General features: G+C 47.3%; 1 protein-coding gene across 12 annotated transcripts in view; it reads left to right on the forward strand.

The window, feature by feature from the left end:
* The window catches only part of Foxp1 (forkhead box P1), a 597,317-nt gene that overhangs the window by 128,810 nt on the left and 444,617 nt on the right, over positions 1–23,890 (forward strand). The window contains exons 1-2 of one of the 12 annotated variants that reach the window (XM_085840218.1): positions 19,606–19,755; positions 23,347–23,517. The exons of the other annotated variants lie outside the window; for them this stretch is intronic. The gene's annotated coding sequence lies outside the window, so the exon portion shown is untranslated. Of the gene's footprint in view, positions 1–19,605; positions 19,756–23,346; positions 23,518–23,890 lie in introns of those variants that run through there. 12 annotated transcript variants of the gene reach the window in all.

A 23,890-nucleotide genomic window follows, 5' to 3' on the forward strand; every position in this document is an offset into this window, starting at 1 on the left:
GCTGACAAGAGGATTTTGAGATTTGATTTTGATTGAATTGCAGAATTGAACAGGCCAGGAATGTCGGTGGAAGGCTAAACGCCTGTAGTGCCATAAAGTTTTATTCATGTGAAGCTTTCCAATATCAAGTAGATGGATTATTGGAAAAGGTGTCAAGGGACATGAGATGGAAGTGCCCAAAACATAAAACGCAGGCAGGAGGGAAAAATTACTTTTTGCTTAGTATATAATTAGGTCTTCAAAGAGAGAGAGAGAGAGAGAGAGAGAGAGAGAATATTCTATAAAGTTATTTATTCTTTCTTTTGTTTAAGAGGGAAAACCCAACTTATTTTATCACTTAATTCTTCAAGGGACATTCAGTGTTGTGGTATTTGCATGAGAGCTTTCCTGTACCATTTCTTACTTGTGTTTGAAATCAATATAAAAAAGCATTCCTTCCTTCAAAGGGAGGCACCAATAAGCCAGGAGCATCACACACACACACACACACACACACACACACACACACACACGCACACATCCTGACACACTGACTTCTTTCAGTGCATGCAGAAACTTATACAAATTTGCATAGTACAGCTGACATCAAATTCATACAGCACTTGGGAGTGTGCTGTTTGTTGTTCGTGAGTTTGTGGTTTCACCATAGTTAATTCAGAGGGGCAGGGTGTAGAAGGTGGGGTCTGCTACTCACCCCCCTACCTCTTCCTCTTGAGTGCCTCTTAGAGAACATTGTCAACACGGAGGAAGAAGCACATATGCTTTTTCAGTTCGGAGTCTGTTTGTTTATCCTTCCTTTGGGTAAAGAAGGGAGAATCAGAGATGCACATTTTGACTCTGAATATGCAGGTGTGTGTTCTTTGCCCTGCCTGCATCTTGTTCTACCGTATTATGTATTTAGAAACATGTTTGATTGTAAACGAGGCTTTGCGAGTTGAACACAGAAACCTCAAAAAGGATTTTTTTTTTTTTTTTTGAGCAGGAAAGGCTTGCGCTTTAAGAAAGTCCCCTTCCCCTTGAATGCTCACTTACTGACGGTTTGGGAAAGAGTACCACCCATGAGGATTGATGTTACCTCCTTAGATTTGTAAAACCTTTCATTTACACCAAATTCTACAGGTTTGTGATACTTAGTTATATTTTATCACTGTTTAGTTTTTCTACAAATAAAATACCACGAATATTTAACTAATCAAATAATGGTTCCTTTACACACTGCTTGGAAATAAGTCCTTTGATTCCTGCTGTCAGATCACGTGATCAGTAAGTGACCTTCCTCTGTTTCACATTTTCCTGCTCTTCTGTAGGGTTTCAGCATGATGTCTGATGGAATTGTCTGTTGTTTGTGGAATCATCCTACCTGTGTGTGAGAGAATGAGGGGCAGTTGTCTAAGCACGAGATGCTTAGAGATGTAACAAAGAGCCACTTTTGGGCCTGGTGAGATGCTAGGAGGTCACTTCTTAGCCACAAGATTCTGGACTTCTTGTGTCATTCCGTGGAGCTGTCTTGCAAGTTACTGCCTCACACACAGATGTGTGGAAACTGTATTTCATTTCCCTCTCCCTTTAACAGTGGATGAAGGTAAGGCAGAAAGGAGCTTTGGATGCAAGATTGAAGGAAGGAAGCATCGATCTTGGGTGTTGTCCTTAAACTTAATTGGCCCAGAGGGTAAATCCCCTTTTAAGCTGTATATCCTAGGTACAGTCAGCTCCAACCTACCTGGACACTTATGTTGTCTGTTTATTTGTCTACTTGGTAGGTTTGAGTAGGGAAAAAAGTGTTTGTTGAAGCTGAGAACATTTTCCTTTTTCCTCTCCTGTCACTGACCATTAGAAAATGACCGTGGGTGTGAGCCTGGGTTAGCATCCTTCCATGGAATGTGTGCAACTTGGCAGGCATTTTGTGTCTGAACTAAAAGTCAATTTGCATTCAGGCTGGTCAAAACACATACTTAGTTCTCTGGTCCCACCCGAACTGAGGTTGGCCTTGATCCATAGGCTTTATTGAGTTAGGCGCTTGCTGCATGGTGGCCTTCCAGAAGAAGAAGATGTGTGTCAGCATCATCAGCCTGGACTCTGCTAGGCAGGTTCTTGTGGATTAATACCCAGCATTGATTTGGCTCTGGAATTGTGGAAGAATAAAATGGGGGGGGGGATGAAGTAGAGAACTTTGTAATAAACACCTGACTCCAGACAGTTAAAGAGTTGGCAAGAATAGTATTTCTTCCTGACCAACACGGACACCCTATCTATTTGGAAAGAGTGGGTCTTAAATCCTCGTTTTCATCCCAGGAAGTCTCATCTTGTCAGCTTCCATATTGCCTATGGTTTTACAGATGAAGGGATTGCCTGACCCTTAAACCAGGTACTTGTTCGTGCTATTCTTCCGTACTGCATAACCCCTGCTGGACCCCCCCCACCTCCCCACCCCCTACCCCCGTTGCCCAGGACCATGCTCATATAGGTCCAGCCCACCATTTGGGAGTGGGGTGGAAATTTTTCTTCTTAAAGATTGCTTAGAGCTTACAAGTCAACAACCTTTCTTTTCGGAGCCATGAAGGCAGTGAGTGCCCTGGGAAGATGCTGCACACAGCCTTGAGCAGGACTTTGTATAATTCTTTGTGGAAAATATTCCGAGATGTGCTTCAGTGGACAGGAGGGGATAGGGGTCCTTAACTCTGGTCCTGGCGTGAGGTATCTTGGTAGACTACAGGGTAGCTGGTAATCTTTTATCCTGGGGTTTCCCTGAGGTTGGCAACAGATTCTCCTTGAGAGGAAGTATTGTATGGAGCCATCTATCCTTGATGGGTTCCAGGAGGCTGAGTGCTGCTGGTATGTGATGTGCCTGAACGAAGCCTCTTTCCTAAAAGCTGATCTGTTTGAATGAGTCACTGGAGGTTCACCCCAGGGAACATGTCTCCACTTGACTCTGGCTGATTCTGAAATGTTGCAATTTCTCTGTGATGTTGCAGAGGGTGTGAGAGGAGGAAGGATGCCCACCATCACCTGCCAACCTCTGGTGAGCGCGCAATGAAATGCAACAGTCTTTATCCGATGCAGTCTTAAAACACGGCTCTGCTTGTGTGCTGCAGCGTGTGCCTAGGCAGGAAAGGCACTCTGTTGTCTGACCACTCTGGCTGCCAGCATGGAGCCTTATGCACACAATTCTTGAGTAAGTCTTTTTGATCGTAGTGGCCACTGGTATAGCACCTGAAGGTCTTGTGTCTCCTGAAGTAGTTGTGTGTGAGATGGAGTAGAGCCAGCTGTCTTTGGAGCTCTGGAGTCCCCTGCTCTCCCAGCTCTTAGCTTGGGTCCTTCCCTTGATCTGCCTCTTGACTATAGTGCTGCTAGCTGCTAGCTGGGGTCCTTCTCCCCAAGCTGCCTCTTATCAAAGAGCATCTGGGTACTGGTTGTGTTGGTCCCATTTCCATCCCTGTGACAAAATGTCTGGGATACACTTCTTACACAGAAGAAAGGTTTGTTCTGTCTTAGAGTTTTGTGTCACGTTTGCCTGGCCTGGTACTTTGGGCCTGTGTTGTTAAAGTTTATCAAAACGGGAGAGTATAGAAGAGGCCTGTTCACTGTTTTATGACAAGAAGTCAGAGAGAGACAGGGAAGAGCTGAGATCCTGGCGTCCCCTTCGGGGATACATTTGCAGTGACCTGACATCCATCTGGCCCAACCCACTTATGACCTCCAAATATTGCGACAGGTGTGTGGCTTCTCTCTTTAATTTAGGCTTTTTAAATTTCAAATAATAGTGCCCATCACTGCCCAGATCTGCAGGTCGCCTATCTGCCACCTGCATTGGGTATGGAGGACTCTTTTCAGTCAAGTGCTTGCCGGATGATCACTTGAGTCTGTGCTTGAACTGCAGAATAGTTTTAAAAGATAGAAATATGGTACACATTTGTAATCCTGGCCCTGGGGAAATGTAGACAGGCAGGTGCCTGGGGTTCACTGTATGGTCAGCCTAGCCTGCTTAGCTGCTTCCATGCTAACGATAGACCACATCTCATTAAAAAACATAGTGCCTGTAGAATGACACCCAAGGTTGTCCTTTGGCTGCGCGTGTATAGATACAGATGCACACATTACTTTTAGTGAGACCTTCCATGAGCTAACATGGTAGTGCTGGATGCTGAGGACTAACTCACATAGTGGCTAAATATGAAGGCATGCTGGCGTGCTTGTGTGTTTGTGTGTGTGTACATGTATGTACGTGCATGTGTGTGTGATGTGTGCCAGTGTGCGAAAGTGCCTGTGCATGAGCCAATAGGGACACTGACATAGATTGTAGTGTCTAGAAATGCAGTCATATAAACACATGTATATTTGACTTATATAGAGTTTTGGTTTAATCGAAATATTTTAGTGTTTTCTCACAGTTACTGAGATTAAAACAACAGCAAAACATTTGGATTTCTAGCGTTTTGTGATAGCAACTATAGTTTGCTGAAGGTGGGTGCTATCACATGTTAAGATCAGAGTGCCCATGAGGTTGTTTGTGTCATAGTGGTCCCATTAGAGCCATGTGTCACCATTCCCTGGTGCTGAGCCCTGCTGGCTTCATTTCTTTTAGTGGCTACATGGTCTCTTTAGCCACTTAAGTTTGCTGCCTTTGAGGGAAGGGTGTCCTGGGGTGTTTGCCCCAGGGTTCATGGAGCAGGGACATGGTTGGTATTATTGCTGAGTCTTGGCAGTGAGATCTCTGGAATGGGCTAGTGTCTTAATCCCTGAAGTGTTTGAACTTTCCTGGAAGCTGTGTGTCACATCGGAACAGTGGCTCTGCAGAGAAGCACGCTCAGCGGGTGATTACAAGGCTTATAATGTTGTCTTTAAATTCTTGGTGAGTTGTAGCAACATGACTTCATAGGACCCTCTGAGACATTGCAGCGTTTTAATAACACTTCCCTGCTACACGTAAGGCCTCAGTTTTACTTTTATTAATTTAATTTATTTTTTCCTGTGTGAGGCAGGAGGTGCCCTGAGCTCTGCGGCTCAGTCTCTAGCTTTACTCTACTCTGCCTCAGGGAAGCTGCCTGGCTCTCTCCCTCCTTGAGGCAGAGGCTCTAAGGCCAAGTCCTGTCTGCTAGGAGTTTACAAGGTCTCACCCACTCCTGCTGTCCTGAACATGCCTGCTCATTACCCTCCCTGCTTCATCCCAGCCTGCCAAACACCCATGATATCACCTCCCTTCTCCAGCCCCAGCTGATGGCACCATACCTGAGCCTCATTTCCACAGTGATATGAAAAGAAAAACCAAGTCAGAGGGTGACAGTGTACCCATTTCTAGAGGTGCTCCTCGCTGCCTCTCACAGAGGGGTAAGAGGTATTGATTGTTTCAGTCCTTGTGACAGCCGGCTGGCTCCCTCACACCCAACACGTGGATTCATGCATGTTATCGTTCATGCACACATGTAAACATCCCCCCATTCGCACATCTATTTGCTCATCCTTTGGTCTGTATTTCAGTTGTATTAAGTCAGACTTGTCCCTGTAACACAGACACAGCTGAGAAATGAGAGCTGTTGGACACTCAGCCAAGAATTGCCCTTACAGAAGGGTGGGCTCAGTCTGTGGTGAGCTCCCCTTGAATCTCAGGATTCCTTAAGAAGCTCTCCGGATCGAGCCCGTGGCTGTTTTCTGGGAAGTTCAGAAGGCAGCACATTGGATGGCTGAACTGTGGGCTTCTAGCAGCAAGACGCCAGAGGCTGCTGCTGCCACTGCCGCTGATGCGGGTGGTAACTCTTGGAATGGTGCGGTCCATGGTCTTGCTACTGCAAGCCCCGATGTAGGCAGAAGAGAGTTTGAATTTCTTTGTTTACCACTACTGCTCTTGTGAGCCAGCCTGTGCTTGCGCTTCTTTCCCCAGCATGGGTCTCTCATAGGTGGGGTGGCATACTAACGTCCATTTGTGTCTGGGTCCACCCCAGAGAAATGGCTGCTTGATTTATTGAAATGACCAGCTGCCTTTCCTTGTCTTTTTCCACCCCAGCACATTCTGTGCTTAGAAAAGGCTATCCTCTACCTTCGATGTCATGAAAATTGAGATCAGTGACTTGCTCCATTCTGGAGCCTTGCACAAAGCAGCGCCCCGGTGGCCCCTCCCTGCACTCCCTGGGGTTGACTTTCTATCAGAAGTATGGCCTAAATCTCCCTTGCAAACCCAGGCTGCCTGCCTGTCCTCTCTCAGCCCTTTGGACTTGGGAACTTATCTGATCCAGGGAAGAGCTTTGGTCCTCCCAGCCTTGGGGGTGGACCCCCATGAATACAATTATGAAGGTTAACAGGAAAACTGGGGTCCCCGAGCAGTCCCAGGCGGCTGGCAGCCATGCAGCACTGGAAGTGTCCCACCAATGAAAACTGCATCGAGAAACAGATTAAACCTCCTATCTGCCATCTCACTCTCTTTTCTCCCCTTTCCTGTTTGGACTTGAAAGTCGATTGGAGCCAGGGCCCTGACAGTTGACGGAAGTGCTGCAAGGAGAGAATATTTATTTACAGTGAGTTGAGGCCGATGCTTGTTCAGGATGCGGTTTCTTGCAGGAAGTTTGGTCCCCCACCCCTGGGTTTGATCATTTCTCCAAAAAAAAAAAAAAAAAAAAAGAGAGAGAGAGAGAGAGAGAGAGAGAGAAATCTCGTTGATTGTTGCAAGCTTCCACTGTGACTTGAACAACCCTGCCTAACCTGTCTGTACTTGGAGCCTTTTCAGGGTGCACCCTGTAGGAGGGCCTGGAGTAGCCTGAGCAGAGCCCAGTGGGCCCGGCTCCCTGCAGATGTGTTCAGACACAGCAATAATCATTAGGCATTTAAAATAGGGAAGTAGGTTGGGTACACGTGCTGGAGGCTGTGGTTGGCGCGGCTGCTCTGTTCGTTAACAGGAACCAGTGCCAATTGAAGTTGCTGCACTGGGTGTTGGAGAGGAAAATTATTTTGAAGTGCCATGAAGCTACAGCTTATAGGAGCAAGGAGTTAGACCAGGGGTCACACTGGTCCAAAATGTGGGGTGCCTTTTGCTTTTGGGAGTCATTATTACATCAGGAGAGACGGGCGTGTTGTGGAGAAGGGTACGCTGGAAACTTCTTGAGGTGTTGTAAGTCCCAAAGGCACTATAGAGTTTTCCCATGGACTGCCTTTTAGACATTAAGTCTTACATTGTTCCCAGTGATATTTAAATAGAGAGAACCTTAGTGACTCAGTGCCTACTGCTTTGTTTCCTGTTTGTCATTAAAAATTATATGTAAGGCAAGACAAAACCATCAGAAGGCTGGGAGAAGAATGTCAGGTCTCCCTCTCTCAGGCTCTGGGCCCCTTAGGTCCCCCTTCCAGTTACTGGGCACCTGATGAGATGTGCAAGTTCAGGGACTCTGGAGACACTCAGCGTGTGAACACCTGCAGTCGGGCCAGCTAGGCCAGGTTAACCCCTGCAGCTAATTGGGGACAGACTGGGCTAACACAGCTTCCTAGATATCTCATAGTTGCTCACAGTAAGATATAGACGAAGGGTTGCCTCCGGAGAGAATGGACAGAATCACCTGGAGCCTCGGAAACCTCCAGGGCTGGAGCCCTGCCTTAACCATGGAGGTCTGAAGTCTCCAGACAGGCCTCCCTTCCTGTCTGCACTCTTCCTGAGTTTTTGACCAAGTGTCCCCTACTCCAGGCCCCTTCCTCCTAGTAGCTCTGATCAGTACTGTTGATAAGTGGCTCCTGCCGAAGAGGAAACGCCTTCGCTGGGTGTCAGAGCCACACTGTGAACCTGGTGTAGTGACATTGCCAGTGCCCTGGGCATCCCTGTGACTTTCTACCCATTTTTCCAGTGCCCAGTCCAGGAGGCTTCTGGGAGGAATTTCTGCGAGTGCTAGACTTGTCCCTGTTGAGATATCTGAAATTATCCAGATATGGGCAGTGTTCAGTAGACATTGCAAATGTTCTTATGCTGGCTAGTTTGCTGTCTGCTCCACCCAAGCTAAAGTTGTCCTAGAGAAGGGACCTCAGTCAGGAAAATGCCTCTGTAAAATCAGGCTGTGGGCAAAGCCCATATTGCGCTTTCTTAATTAGTGATTGATGGGAGAGCCCAGTCCATTGTGGGAGGTGCCATCCCTGGGCTGATGATTCTAAGTTCTGTATAAGAAAGCAGGGTGAGCAAGCCATGAGGAGCAAGCCAGTAAGCATTCCTCCGTGATGTCTGCATTAGCTCCTGCCTCTACATTCCAGCCCTGTTTGAGTTCCTTTCCTGACTTCCTTTAGTGATGAACAGTGATATGGAAGTGTAAGCCTGATAAACCCTTTCCTTCATAAGTTATGTTCATCATGGTGTTTCATGGAATCAGTAGAAACCCTGCTAAGACAGTCCTCTGTCAGTCATCCCACCACTACCCCTATTTCCCTATTTTACTTTACCTTTTAACGTGCAGTTTTTTTTAAAAAAGTTTTGTTTGTTTGTCTTTGTAGATACTTATTTCCTGTGTATGAATGTTTTGCCTGCATGGGTGTATATGCACCATGTGTGTGCAGTACCTTCAGAGGCCAGAAAAGGGTGTCAGAGTTCCTGGAACTGTGGTGTGGTAAAAGACAGTTGTGAGCTGCCGTGTAGTGCTGGAAACTGAACCTGGGTCCCCTGCAAGATCAAATCTTTCCAGCCCCAAGGTACAGATATTTTGGCATGTAGAAATAACAGGGGCTGTGGATGTAGATGAGTTGGTCAAGTGCTTGCCTAACGTGCATGAGGCCGTGGGTTCTGTCGCTGTGACTGCCTAAATTGGACGAGGTATCACATTATCTCTAATCTCTGATGTGGGAGATGGAGATAGAAGGAGCAGGAGTTAAGGGCCATCCTTATCTATAGAACAAACTTACAACTTGCATGGGATATTTGGTATAGGAGACAGTGTCTCGAGGAAGGAAGGGAGGGAGGGAGAGAAGGAAAGAGGGAGTGGGAAGAGGAAGGAAAGAAAGGAAAAGTCTTTAACCGCCTGTGGAAGGAGGGCTAGCTTCCAGGCTTTGTCCACCGAGTGTGGCAGGAACAGGCGACAGGCTTGGCTTTATCTGCCTCTTGATGCTTTAGTAAACTGAGTGTTTGCCGTGGAGCCACAAGGACCAGAGTTCAGATCCCCAGCGCCCATAAACACCAGATACCAGGGTGCATTCTTACAACTCCTGCGCTAAGGGATCAGAGACAGGTAGATAGATCCCAGTGCCTGACAGTCAAGCCAGTCTCAGGTAAGCGTCAGGCTCAGTAAGAGTGTCTGGAAAAAAAAAGAAAAGTGGACTAGAGATTGAGGAGGTATCCTGTGTCAGCCTGTGCCCTCCACACACGCTTTCATGGATCAACATGCTTACAGGTACGTGCAATTGTGTGCAGAGACTGTCAGGCTCTCTGGGTCCAGCCACCCTCTCTCTGGTTGGTGAGTAGTTATCATGGAAAAGTAAGTATGGGTCGAGGAAGGTTGTCATGTGTGGTACTGGTGAAGTTTGATATATGTTTGTGCGGCATTTGGGACAGAGAAGAAGAAGAGAAAGAGCGGACCTTACAGGAGCTCACTGCTGGAGGTGGATTCTGAAGCACGGTTAAAAGTTTTGGTGTCCGGTGTCCCTTAATTCCAGCACTCGGGAGGCAGAGGCAGGTGGATCTCTGTGAGTTCAAGGCAGGCCTTTTGTTGATTCAAGAGGATAACAGCACCATGGTCCAGGACAGTAGCTGCAGATGTCTCTAGCTCTGTCTCTGAGGTGCTTAGGTCCAGGACAGCAGCTGCAGATGTCTCTAGCTCTGTCTCTGAGGTGCTTAGGTCCAGGACAGCAGCTGCAGATGTCTCTAGCTCTGTCTCTGAGGTGCTTAGGTCCAGGACAGCAGCTGCAGATGTCTCTAGCTCTGTCTCTGAGGTGCTTAGTGCTTAGAAGGTCTTCAGAGTTGGCTCAGAACACCTCACGAGATGGAAGGTTCTGAAAAAGATCGCGTTAGGCATTGAGATGCTAAGGCTGTCCTAATTCAGATAACACTGGGTAGATCTGGAGACTGTCACCAGACATAAAATCCCTCCAGTGGTACTGACTTGGACCTGTAACTCACCCCCTCCACAGGTGCCTCCTGCCAGCAAAGCCAGAGAACCACAAGCTGACAGTGGCCAAAGCCCTGAGCCTGGCATCTGGCATCTGACACCTGTCATGTTTTGGTGTTCTTGGCTTGCTTTTTGAGACGGTGTATGTAGCCCTGGCTGCCCTGGAACTCACTATGTAGATCAGGTTGGCCTCACCACAGAGATCCACCTGCCTTTGACTCTTGAGTGCTGGGATTAAAAGCTTGTGCCACCATGCCTGTCTAACCTGGCACATGTGAAAGCACTCATTCTGCCTCTCACTTCAAGCCTTTTGCCAAAGAACAGAGAACAGAGAAAGCTAGTTTCAGAGCCTCAGGCCTAGCCACAGCTGTCTTACTTAACCTTTCATGGCTGACATTTGGGGCAGAAAGTTCTCTGTTGTGGGCTGTGCTGTGCATTATGGGATGGATAATAAATAGATCCTGGCCTCTGCCCACTAGAGGCCAGCACCTTCCCTCCTGCCTCTTCCGTGCAACAAGTACAACCACCTCAGCCACACCACGGGTCCAGCGGGGAGAGCGTGATGACACACTGTGGTCCAGATGACCGGCCCAGTGCTTCTGTGACTTACCAGCTTTTCTCTAATCGAGGCTATGCTCATTTCAGATGTGGAAAAGGAATTCCGCAGAGGCAGCTGAGAACACAGTTCGAGGCTATTTACAGCAGGGAATGTGGTTATCTTGTAAAAATCCGGTCAGCCAGTCCCTTCTGATGCTCTGTCATCTTGCAGGAAAGAATTCCTAGCATATACCTGGGATGTGCTTCTCATCCAACACCAGCTTTGCTTTAAATGATAAGGAATGGCTTGTTTGACTGTGTGTTTAAAAGTACTTCTTTTTCTGTCCTGTGTGGGTTTGAACTCAGGGACTCATGCAAGGTAGACATGTGCTCTACCTCCCAGGCAATTCCACTTCCGAACTCCCCCACCCTCTATCTTCTTTTTTTTAAATAAAGATGTTTAATTATGGTAATGTGCACACAGCATAAATTGTCTTCTTAATCATTCTCAGCATATAAGTTCAGTAGTGCGATGTAAATTCAAGCACTTGAGTCCAGAAGTTTATGTTCTGGACAAAGAGTTTAAACCACAGTTCACCCTTCCCTGCTCTCCCTCCCTCCTGTTCCTGAGAGCTCTTGTTGTGCCCTGTGTCTGTGATATGGCTACTCTAGCTATCACATGTATAGAGACTTGCATGGTGATTGTCTTTCTTTGATAGCCTATTTCACTCAACATGTCCTGACATGTGTTGGACTCCCTTCCTGTTGAAGATTGACTGACATTCCTTGTGAGCTCTTGTCGATGTCTCATCAGTGGGCCTTCAGTCTTTCCACCTTTCAGTTCCTGTGCATGGCCAGTGTCTCCCAGAGAGTCCCTGCTTCTGTTCCTTTAGGGTTGTGGGCAGCGATGCTTTTGCTAGATCCTGACCAGTTGACTTTGAAATGCTCTTGCACCGCTTTCTTTGCTGGGGAAGTAGACTCTCCCCTGCCCCTTTGACCCACCCTTCCCACCCTTTCCTGAAGGTTTGCACATACCAGCTGCCTGATGCTCTTCCCACTCCCAGGAGGCAAGCACTTGCATCTTTGGGTCGAGCTCTCTGAATAGCAGTCAGGCAGTCAGTCACAACCTCCTCCGCCACTTGGGCTGTGGCCTGGTGAAGTTAGGTCTCTGGTGTCTCTCAGTCATGTAGGCAGCCCCAGCACTGTCAGTTTTAAAGAGAGAAGAAAGATCTCATATCATGGAAATGGCAAACCACTGTTCTTTGCTGTAGCGCTTCTGAGAGCCTGGAGTCTTCTGCCTCCTTCTAGCCTTGGAAAACATTGCTGCCTGGTTCTTCCATACTGCCCTGTAATCTCTACCAGTCTACCAGTGGGGGTGCAGAGGCCTGGGTGGCATGCTCGCTGCAGTTTCCCTGTAAATATGCTGCTTCTGCACCAGGATTCTCATTTAAGAAAACAGAAAGCAGGAAAGCAATATGTTGAAAAGCTGGTATCTATGGAGACTGCTTTTTCCCCCCTTCCCTTTCTTTTTTTCTTTCAAAATTAGACCAAATCGTCCCTAAATCTATGTAATTCTATTTGCAGACTGGGTCCATTAAGCCTCAAGATGAGGGCTAGTTTTGGTCCATCAACACTAGGGTGTGTGGACCAAGGAGTGGAGAGGCTCACAGTCATGTTGGTAGAGAGAAGAAGATGACAGATCTGGAACGCCACCTGTGCTGGAGAGTCCTTACGGGGCATGACGCTCCTCACTGTTGGCCAGTGAGTGCAGTGCTTTGAGATAATGGGATGAACCAAGGCGAGTGCTCCAGTGGGATTTTCTGAGACTGGATAAGTAAGTGGTGCTAAGGCTTGGGTTGTGGTTTCCTGTTGAGCAAGCGGCACAAGCACCAGTTCTTTTCTGTCCAGCACGCTCCATATTAAACAGTGTTGCTGGAGATTGAGAATACAGCGCACTGCCCATTCATTTCTGCAGACGTGATATTTCTGAAGAGCTGAGAATCCAATGTTGGGCAAAACTATCTCCTGTAGCCTTAGGGGCCAACTGGTCATTATCTCCCCGTGAACTCCTCGAGTGAATAAACAGACTGGCTGGGTCTGTTTCTCTCTCTCTCTCTCTCTCTCTCTCTCTGTGTGTGTGCATGTATGTGCTTGTGTGTTATATATACATGCACACAGAGTCCAGAGGTCATATTTAAGTATTTTCCTTGGTTGCTCTTTACCTGGCAGGAGCATCTCTGAACCTGGATTCACTCATGTCGCAGGGACTCTGCCTCCTCTGCGTGAAATTACTGTCAGAGGCTCAGCTTTTGTCCATGGATGCTGGGAACCAAAATTAGGTCCTCATGCTGTGTGGTAAACCTATTGAGCTATCTCACCACTTAGCTCCCCGGTCTGTTTTTCTGAAGGTGATAAATGGTTCCTGTTCTCTCTCTCTCTCTTTCTCCCTCCCCCCCCGTCACCCCCCCCCCCTTGATGGAAAGTCAGGCCTTCTAATTGCTCTGATTTCTTTCTGCTTCCTGCCGTTTCCATCAGGAGCTGGGGCCCTACTGAGCTCCTCTTACCTCAGCCCATCTGCATTACCTTTCACCCCCTTCAGGTCCACCTGTCTGCCTGTGCCAGCTTCCTTTCTCTTCTTCAGATCATCATTCCCCCTCTGGGCTCCAGCCTGAGAGTCTCCACAGTTTGTCTTTAGCACGGTCTCCCTTTTATCCTTCCAGATACCCAGGGATGCCCTGTGTGGCAGTGATGGTTCGTATACGGGCAGCCACCCTTTGTAGCCTGTGTGCTTCTGTGTTGAGAGAGAAGGTCATGGAAGCCATTGCTGTGTGTGTGTTCACGTGATGCCAGTTCCCTTTGGAATGCCCAGAGGACCTGATCTGTGTGTGCGATTCCATCATGTTTCCTCCCCCTGCCTTGATCAGAGGTCCCAGCCGTGAGTGTGAGGGGAGCGGATGCCCTGAACTCTGCACACATGCTCGGTTGGTTTTCTTTCTCCTGCTTCATTGAAGGGGCATTGTTAGATCAGAAGGGCTGAGAAGCTACAATGCCAGCCTTCTGTTTCTCGGAATGTCCATTTGTTACCAAATACAGAAGATGCGATGTTAGGGAACTAGGGAATTGAGGCCATAGGAGGCCACTGTCCACTTCGGGCAGGAAGATGGCCTCACAGAGCGTTCCCTTCATGCTCATGATCCTAGGATCCACCTGCATAAGACCAGCCATTGCTGCTGCTTTCCTTAATTAACCTCACAAGGTTCCCTACACGGGTTCAGGGCTCAGGATGTGTCTGAGATCTAGCATCTTAAATGTCAGTGTGATGCCATCTATGGCAAATAAATACAAGCACCAGAGCACTGAACTTGGTTGTTTAGCATTCCAGCTGAAGTAGGAGATTCTCCAAGGCCCCTTCAGATACCAAAACCTGTGGACAAACCTGTGGACAGTCATTTACATACAGTAGCACAGAAATTTCATATGATCTGCATCCTTCATTTGGCAGAGAGAAAATTAACTTTTTCAGAGTTAAAATACCTTTGGAGGTATTTTTACTGTGTGTGTGTGTGTATATTGTCAAGGTACATGTATTGAGGTCAGAGCACATCCTGGTATGTCAGTCTTTCTCTTCTGCCTTGTTTGAAGGGGTGTCTCTTCTTTGCCACTATCTACACTACAGGTTAGCTGACTGGAAAAGTTCTGGGGATTCTCCATTTTCTACTTCTAAGTGGTCGTGAAGACCCACAGAACTTGGGTCCTCACATTTGCCCTGGAAGTAGTTTACCCACTGAGCCATCTCCCTAGCTTCTTTTACCCTGCTTCCCAGAATTCAATGTAAATTCCTTGTCATGATTGTATTCTTTGGTGTCTTAGAATCTCCTTGTGTGTGTGTGTGTGTGAGTGTGTGTGTGTGTGTGTGTGTGTGTGTGTGTGTGTGTAGGGGGGCATAATCTCACAATATAGTTCAGACTGGCTTGGAATTCACTATGCAGTCTAGGCAGGCCCCACTTTACTACCATTCCCCACCTCCACCCCCACCCCCAGCCTCCTGAGCAGGGCTTTGCTGGTATGCACCACCATTCCTGGCCTGTGTCCCCTCATGATTCAGTACCTAGGCATGAACAAATAGAAGTCCATGTTGGGAAGGGACTGAGTTTGGTCTTTTTTATTCAGTGCCAGAAGATTGCCTTGCTCCCTCTGTGTGTGTGTGTTTGCAGGTAGATGTGCAGGTGGATTTCAGAGGGCAGCCTCTGCTTCCTCCGCTTTTATTTTGAATGTATAAACAGTAGAAACAGTCATTATGATGCTTAGGAATTTTATCTTTTAAGATTGATTTATTTTATGTTGTTTGAGTGTGTGTCTCAGTGTATGTATATATGGAGTGTGTGCACCTGATGCCTAAGGAGGTCAGAACAGGGTATCAGATTACCTGAGACTGGAGTTACAGGTAATTTTGCTTTGCCATGTGGGTGCTGGGGACTGAACCCAGGTCCTCTGCAAGAGCAACCAGTGCTGTTATTCCCTGAGCTATTTCTCTAGCCTGCTCATAGGATACTTAGTTTTACAATAATATTTTAGAAAAAAACCATTTGAGCCCTGCATAGGAAAGAAAATACATTTGAAAACAGTCAGCATCCAGCTATTATGTGGCCCTGGGTTTCTGTAAGGCCTGGATCTGTGGCTGATTCTATCTAGGCTTCCCTGTACATCAAAGGATGGCAGATAGGGCAGGTAAACACAGACCATATCTTCACACACCTACCTGCAGTGCAGGCATGCTCACACCCACCATCAGCTTCACGGGGAAGAGGAAATCCCCAGAGGTGTACTGGGCTGCTCCTGTGAGTGACACAGGAACAGGTTAGCAGGCCTGAAGTACACACAGGAAGCCGGGAGGACTGGTGTCACCAGGGAGGAAAACACTGCCCCTCTGAGCCCGTTTTTATGCTTTGTTTGTATAGGATGCTCTTCTGAGCATATAAGTTTATTTCAGTGTGTAGACCTTTCTCCCTTACACAATCACAGATTATTCAAAGTTTCCCTCGCTTGCCCCTTCTCTTACGTACGTGTCAGATACCAGAGTGTTGGGGGCCTTTGAATGTTTTTCTTCTTGTTGACCTCATAAAATTGTTCCCCTCAAGAGACCATATGCAATATAATAACAAATGCAAGGCCCAGTCTGCTCTGATGGTCACTGTAATGCTCGCACATATTTAGAAAAGGAATATATCAAAAGTCTGACACCCTCTCTTTGACTTTATAGTTTTAAAAACAATGCTTCAAGTGGCTGGGCTACTTCAGGCTGACCGGCTGTATGTTCTCCAGGATCCTTGTATATCAGCACTTTATGGGTTGACTTACACCCTCAGATGGCTGAAGCCTTACCTATAAATCTACTGCCACCATCGATTGGCTCTGTTTCTGTGGAGAGAAGAGGAGTTGAAACAAGTCTCCCAGGTCACTAATTCTTCCAACACTTGAGGAAATGGAAGCCAAGGTGGTAGGGAGCTCTAACCAGTAGGCTCACCCAAGCCCACTGTTACTCTGTCTGAGTGCTCTTGCGTTCCTCCCTGGAGCCATTTCAAAGAACAGATTCTTAGCCAAATCATGACATTTTTTTCACCCTCCCCCCAAACATGTTCACATTTCCTGCCAGAGTTAAGTGTTGAACTGCTTTGAAGGCTAGACTTAAGCTCCATGTTTAAGCTTGAACATTAATGTAAATGCCGAAGAGTTCTGTGATGTGAGGAGATGGGGGGTGGAGGGCTGTTTTAAAGCAGCCGGTGTCCCATACCCAAGGGTTTGGAAAAGCACAGCCTAGGAGGCAAAGCCACGCTAGGCCTTGCCCTGTGAGGTGGGGCTCCAGCCAGAGGACCCTGTGGAATCAGAGCAGATCATTAGGCTGGGAGGGACAGGAAAAGGAAGCTTCCAGGGAGAGAAGAATGAGGGTCATTGGGCCAGGGCCCGGGAGGGGTTCATTAATTGTACTTTGAATGCAGGGAGGGGCACAAGGTCAAGGGCTGGGTCAGGTTGGCTGGGCAGGGTAAGGGAAGGGGGAAATGCTGTGTGGGCTTGGGAGGAGATGGAAAAATCAACCAGATAGATGTGGGAAAGGAGGGAACAGAAATGTTCTGGTTCTGTGCTGGGTGATTGTGGGCTCTAGCAGGGCCTGGGTGAGAGGTGTGTAGGCTGAGTCTGTCTGGTGGAACCACCACAGACCGGGTCTGCCCTCTCGTTCATCTGGTACAGTGCCCTGTTGCTCCAAGTACCAACCTGCTCCCAGGAGTCCCCTTGGCACAATGATGGGCCCTGAGGAAATCCTTGCTTCTCAAATGGCTCCACGAATGTACCGGTGAAGGACCTGAAAGTGCATGTTGGATGGGGATTCCCCTTGACATTTGACATTCAGTATCCGCAGTCCCCAGCCTTTTCATGTGTGGTCTGTATGGGTGCATGAGTGTCAGGATGGAATGGTCAGAGGACAACCGTAGGTACCCTTCCTTCCTCAGGTGCCTTTCCACCTCTGTGTTGCTATGTGACAAGGTCTCTCACAGGCCTTCCTGATCTTTTAATGTAGGTTCCTGGCATGGAACCCAGATCTTCATGCTTGGAAAGAGAGCAGTATACCTCCTGACCAGTCCTTCCTCCCCTCCTTCTTTACCCATCCACCCATCCATCTGTTTATCCTTCCTTTCTTCCTTCCTTCTTTCCTTCCTCCCTTTATCCCCTCACCCCCTTCTTTCTTCAATACAGCTGTTCTGTGTTACTTAGTCTGACATCAAACTTAGGATCTACCTCCTTCTTTAGCCACTATAGAGTTCTGAAGTTCACATATGCACCACTATGCCTGGCAGGACTTTGTTGGGTCATATAACAGTTCAGAGTAAAACCACTAAGGAAAGGGAATATGGACCAAGGAATGGATAAGAGATTTGAATTCTTGAGTTTGGTTTGTCATCCTAGGGTGCCTTGGTGGAAAGTTGGTCTCTGCCTTTAGGAAATGACAACTTGGAGTAAAGGCTAAGTTTCTATTGATTGGAGGCTAACCAAGTAGAAAATTAATTTAGCCAAATAAATATTCAGACCAGGAAATCTGACCATGGAGATGAGGTGGATTTGGGGATGGAGTCCTACTTCCCTGTTTGTTTGCTTTGGTGACCCTAGCAAGTCACTTTTGTCTCTGGGAACCTTAAGTTTTTCTGTTTGGAAAGTGGCCAGGAGTCCTGGTGAGACTGGGAAGCAGGAAGCCAGTTGCATGGTTTCATTCAGCTAATATGTGAGCATGAAGTCTTTGTGTCAGCTCTCGTTAGAGAGGAACCCTAATGCCCACTGCTGAAACCTAGGTGGACCACGCAGCTCTTTCCTGGGCACACAGAGCCTCCCACTTGGCTTCTTGTTCTTTATGACGATTTCCCACCTGTCAACTAATGAATTGGCACTGTGGTCTCTCTTCGCGAAAGAGATTTCTTCTGTCATTTAGGAGCTTCTGAGCTCATTTGTGTACCCCACCCTCTTTCTCCCTGCCTTGCCTCAGCTACTTGTAGGCCTGGGGCACCCCTCTGCCACTTAAGGTTTTGGAGGAAAGATGAAAATGTCCCTGAGAGGCCTGGGAAGCTGTCTCCCCTAGTGGAAACCTGTTGGCCCAGTGGGTGTCCACGGGTGCCTGTCCAGTGCTGGGGTGGCAGGGGCTGCTCTGTTGCTCTGAAGTCAGCCTGACTTGTGCCATAGTCCCCTGTGGCTACTCTGGTAGTTCCCTCAGCTTCACATGGCTGTCTCCACACAGCTGAAGAGCTTGGGTGACAGACAGGCGCCATATGGCAGAGTTGTAAGCCTTGTTTTCAAGGTGGCAGGCTGAGATGCTTCCTCTGGTCATCTTTCAGGAATCTGAGTAGGTAGTTCATCTGGAGAGGAGACCAGGGGCTTGAAATACAGAAGACCCTGAGATTGAACATTGAGCATTTAATGTCATTTTAGAATAAAAGCAAATTCAGTCAGCAGCCAGATAATTTCCAGAATAAATGGCAAAGGATTAACACTGCGATAAGCAGCCTGTAGTCAGATGAGTCCTGCTTTTTTTTTTTCCCCTTGAACTTGGGATCCCTGCATATCACAGACAAGCATCAGAGCCCAAGATTCAAATCTGTTACTGAATCCTTTCCAGAAAAGCGGGGAAAAGCTACCAATTTGTCATCTGTTACACAATTTTGTAACCTTTCTTTTTCTGATATTTTTGTACTATTATTCACTCGGCTCACAGTCCTGCGCCAGATTTGCGCCTGCTCATTTTACGATGTGTGCGTGGCTGTGGTCTGTATTTTACGGGGAAGGACTGGGGGCTTAAGCTGGCAGGACCAGGATGGCACATGCAGCAGAGGCTTCCAGTCAGGTTTTCCATGGCCACGGTGTGGTGTGGCTTGGCTATTTTAGGGTCTGGGTTGTATTGCTTCCCTCCCAGGGTGGTCTGCTGAGAAATGCTGGGTCAGTTCATCAGGACAAGCTCAGCAGGGCTGTCTTGCTAGAGGAAAAAAGAGGAGTCTTCATTTCCCTAGATGGCAGGATTTGCAGCTTCCGAAGTAGCTGGGAGAGGATCTGAATTTTGTTTTTCACTGGATATGCAAATCTGTTGGAGGGATGCTGGTAACCAGTGTGTCTTGAGGTTTTGGAGTGAGTTTGGCTTTGTTCTAGAAAGTGAACACAAATGCCATCAGCCAGGTGAGTGGGCAGCAAGGCCCCCCGGGAACCTCAGCTCTCCACAGACAGCATCCCGAAGACAACGGCTTCCTTGGGAACTCATATTTTGAGGTTTTCACCAAATTTCAGCTCAATATTTAGTTCACACAGACGGAGCATTATGGAACATGTTAATTCTGTTTTTCCATTTTTATACAATGTCTCACAGCCCCCTTTCAAATACAATAGTCTTTCAGGTTTCGCTCCTAAGCATCTCTCTAACTTTCTATTTCCATTTCAATATTTCCTGCCACCCAGACATCAACAGATGGGCAGGAACGATGCAGTACCCCCCCTTCTGCTCTGCCTGCTCCCCCCACCCCTGAGTTCTCACACACCCGTGCTGAGTTCCGCCTCGCTGCCTGCTTCTTGGCACAGGCCGGTAGTTCCTGAAATGCTCAGAGGAGACCAGGAAAAAAAAAGTGTTACTCAGGTGAGCCTGTCCAAGTTTATTTTTTCCCCCTTAAAAAAAAAATCTCTTGGGGCTGGGGAGATGGCTCACTGGGTGATGTGCTTGCTGTGCAAGCCGTAGGTCCTGAATTCAGATTCCTAGAACCTGTCTGAGGCTGGACTGCATGCGCCTCACACCCCTATAAACCCAGCACTGCTTTCTGAGATGGAGAGAAGAAGCCTCCTCGGTCAGCTCGCCTTGAGTATGCAGAGGCAATAAAGGGGCAGTGCCTTAAAGAAATTCGTACGTTATCTTCTCACCAGCACGCATGAGCTGTGAGTCCTAGGTGTGTTCCTGCACACAGACTCACACACCCAAAGAGGTAGCTAGACAGACAGACAGACAGACAGTCACTTGCTGCCCTATTTGCTGCCACCTAAAGGGATGAAAGCAGACAGAGTACAGATTCTGTCTTGGCTTGGCTTTCTTCATGTTAGTTCCCTTACATACAATGCCACCTAAGTGTAGTGATCAGGCCCTTGGGTGATGCTGTAAAAGCCAGCACAGCTCTGATGAAGTCAAAAGACCCCCCTAACTCCCTTCTGGTTCCCAGTCTGCCTGCACCCACCCTTCTAGCCCCCCTGTCCCCCCCCTCTTTTTTTTTAATGTCTTCTCTGAATGTTTGCTGGCTGCAGTAACGGAAATAGTGTAAAAAAAAAAGAAGTCAGCCGACTACTGTCTGCATGTCGGCACTGGTCCAGGGAGTTTCAAAGGGATATTTTATTGATTCGGTAATTGTGTGGTAGAAGGGACAGCTGAACTGTACCTCAGGGCGGGAAAGCCCCTACTCTCACACACTTGTGTCCCAGCCAGGCTGAGCATGTTCGCAGGGCACGTGCAAGCTCAAGTGTGTAAATACCTCTGTCTCCATATGTACTCTTCAACGTCCTTTTTTCTGTCTGTCTGTGCAGGCCACATCTTTTGACACGGGGTGTCTTTTCTATTTCTGAGTATTTCTCGAAGGGCTCTTTTGAAAACCTTGCACGTGAATGGTGTGTCACATGGCAGCTTCTTTCTGGAGGGCTTTCTGTCAGACCTCTTCATGACATCAAATCTCAGAGTAGCCTCGCTTGGCCCAGACTTGTCAGGGTACAGTGGCCCCTTCTCAGCTAATAAGCTGATTGCTTTCCAAACCTGAAGGGGTGGACTGAGTTGTTTGGACAAACAATTGAAAATGAACTGTGTCAACTTTCACCGCTGCCATATTTCGCACTGGCATGCATATCTGGGCTGTTCCATCAGTTTGGTTAGACAGGAAACATTTATGACAAGGGCGTTTTGAAAACCAACAAGAGCCTCAGAGGACCTGACAGAATGTCCTAGCTGGGGGTTAGGTGGCCAGGAACCACAGGGCAGCTATCAAAATCGCTTCCTGGGATGTCTTAGGTAAAATAACCGCTCCTCTTTCACTATGGCAGTTACTGTTTTGAGGACTTTGGCTCTGGACAGGACAATCTCATTGTTTCACAGGAGGAGAGAGGCCATTTCCCTTCACCTCAGGGCTTGATGTAGGCCATTAGAGTGGGGCTTTAAGAACTGTCTAAATCAGGACAAACATATCTGCCTTCAACCTTTAGTAACTGTTACTGGGAGACAAGCCCATCCTGGCTGCCTTGTAAGCTTTCAGAAACATCTTTACCACTGTGGTTTCTGCTTTTCCTTAGTCTTTCCATTGACATGCCTTTCTTTTGCCTTCACTCCCGCCAAGGCCCCATGAAGCATCCACTGATACTGGATAATTGGAAGTAGTGCTAGCAGCCCCAGACCCTGCATGTATGCTCTTCTATTAAGGGAGGAATCATATAACAAAACCCACAGATGTATGAATCTAATGATTATAAAAAGAACGGACATTCAGTATATTAGGATTTGTTTATTTTTATGTGCATTAAGTGTTCTGCCTGCATGTCTGTGCAAGGGTGCCATATCCTCTGGAACTGGAGTTAGAGATGTTTGTGAACTACCATGTGGGTGCTGGGAATTGAACTTGGGTCTCTGGAAGAGCGGCTAGGGCTCTTAACCGACGAGCTATCTTTCCAGCCCAGCCTCATGAATGTCCGTATATTATAAGGCAGTGGAAGGTAGAGAGGGGTTCCCTCCAGGTGAATGACTGATTGCCCTGGGGGGCTTTCCTCCTTTATTTTATTTGAGGTATTGGGGTTTACACAATCTTGTGTTATATATTTTTAAAAATTCCTCAACAGTTTCATATGTGCATGTAATGAATTGAGGTTACCTCCATCCCCATTCCTTTTCCTTATCCCTCTCCGGTTAGCACCCCATTGCTCTTTCACATCCACCCCCCCCCTCCAGTTGAATCCTCCCATTCCTTTTTTTCATCCCCTTCCTTCTCCCATTGAAACCTTCTCTTCAAAAAGCTTCTTTCACATTTTTATGTCATTTGCTTGCTGATTTATTTATTTATTCATTCATTCATTCATTCATTCATTCATGACCTCCTAAGTTTAGTTAGGGTTCTTTGTACTAACCCAGGGATTATTTCATAGGCATGTTGGAAACACTGACACAAGTGACTTCAGTGTAGCCAGCAACCCCTGAGGGAGAGGTGGGGCCTCATGAACCTGTCCCTCTCCATGGTTAGAATGTGATTTTCTCAGTGATGGATTCCAGGGTGAGCAGGAGGTCACTACCTATAGAGCTGGAAAAGAGCTTTCTGAGCCAAAGGGACAGCAGCTATAAAGACCCCGTGGCAGAGTGAGCCTGTGCCTGGGAAACAGTGCCTCTGGCCTACCCCCAGCCCCGATACACACATATCACAGACTCTGCCTTTCACCAGAACCATCTTTAGATTGTACGGTGGTTATTTTTCTCAGCAAGGTGATCACAGCCCTGATGGCGCATGCCCAGAGGAGTTTCTTACCTGCATTCACAGTTTCAGAGGGTTCAACCCATGCCCATTTGATTCCAAGTTTTTGAGGCAGAGTGTCAAGGCAGGTGGGTGGGAATATGGGTGGAGGAGATTCTACATGCAGGTAGCAAAGGAAAGGTGCACAGAAGAGAGAGCCAGGGCAAGCTACAGCTCATAAGGATTTATTGCTAGGGAGATCGTTTCCCTCCCCTGAAGTCCTACCTCTTCTTAGATGCCTGAGACAGATGTGAGATGGCTCCACACAGTGGGGTGCTTCAGTCATTCCCAGCATGATTGCTAACCCAATCAAGCTTCTCCATTGCACTCGGCTCTGTTCTCTACCCCCTGTGTGCTAGGCCCATATCAATCCTTCCAGATAACACCTCTCTGATTAGCCTTATAGTGAATGTATGGGATGACTCTTATCTGAATTCTGTATATACCAAGACATTACATAATCTGCTTCTGTTCTCCTTCCCCAGAACAGGCCATGCTATTGATTGATGTGGGTCAGCGATATGTGGGTGAACCGACATGGTTGGGATTTTGTCCATTTGCTTGAGTTTAAACAAGCCCAATTTAATGGCCCTTCATGTTGGATGAATATCATGGTAGAGTCAAAAAAGTGTGTGTGTGTGGGGGGGGGCATGTTGTGATATTCATAAATGCAGGTCTCTTTTTATTTTATTTTATTTTTTTTTAAGTGTCTTGGCTTCTTTGCCTGAGTGAAGTCTGCCTTGGAGCCCCCTTGGGTTCTTATGACTGAAGAAAAGAATCAGTCCTCCTGTCTTCTCATTCCACGGGTACTCGGGAAAAGCTTCTGTCGCCAGGGACTCTGCTGGATCCTGAGGAGGCGTGTCCTTCCATACCAGGAGGTACAGTGGCTTCCAGCCTCTGGCAGTCTCCATCTCAAGGTGGCCCCTTGAAACAGAATCTGAAACCACAGCCCATGTGAAGAGCAGGAAAATGAAGACACCTCATAGGTTAATTTCCTGACATTTTCAGTTGTGTGTCTTCCCAGCTTATGAATATAATCTTAGAAGAGTACTTTACAAATATCTGTTTCTTAGCAAAGACAGATGTACAACAGAATCATATGCACTGCCCTCTTCCTCAGACGTGCTCCTCAATTCTCAGGCACTCCTCATATCTTAACATTGGTGCTTCCTCCCTGTTCACTCTGGGTGATGTTCAGTGGTGGCTTTTGCTTGTTTTTGGGTTTTTTGTTTTTTGAGTTTTGTTTTTGTT

This window comes from Mus caroli, unplaced genomic scaffold (assembly GCF_978045245.1).
Source record: "Mus caroli unplaced genomic scaffold, Mus_caroli_1 scaffold_7, whole genome shotgun sequence".
In the NCBI taxonomy this organism is placed as follows: domain Eukaryota; kingdom Metazoa; phylum Chordata; class Mammalia; order Rodentia; family Muridae; genus Mus; species Mus caroli.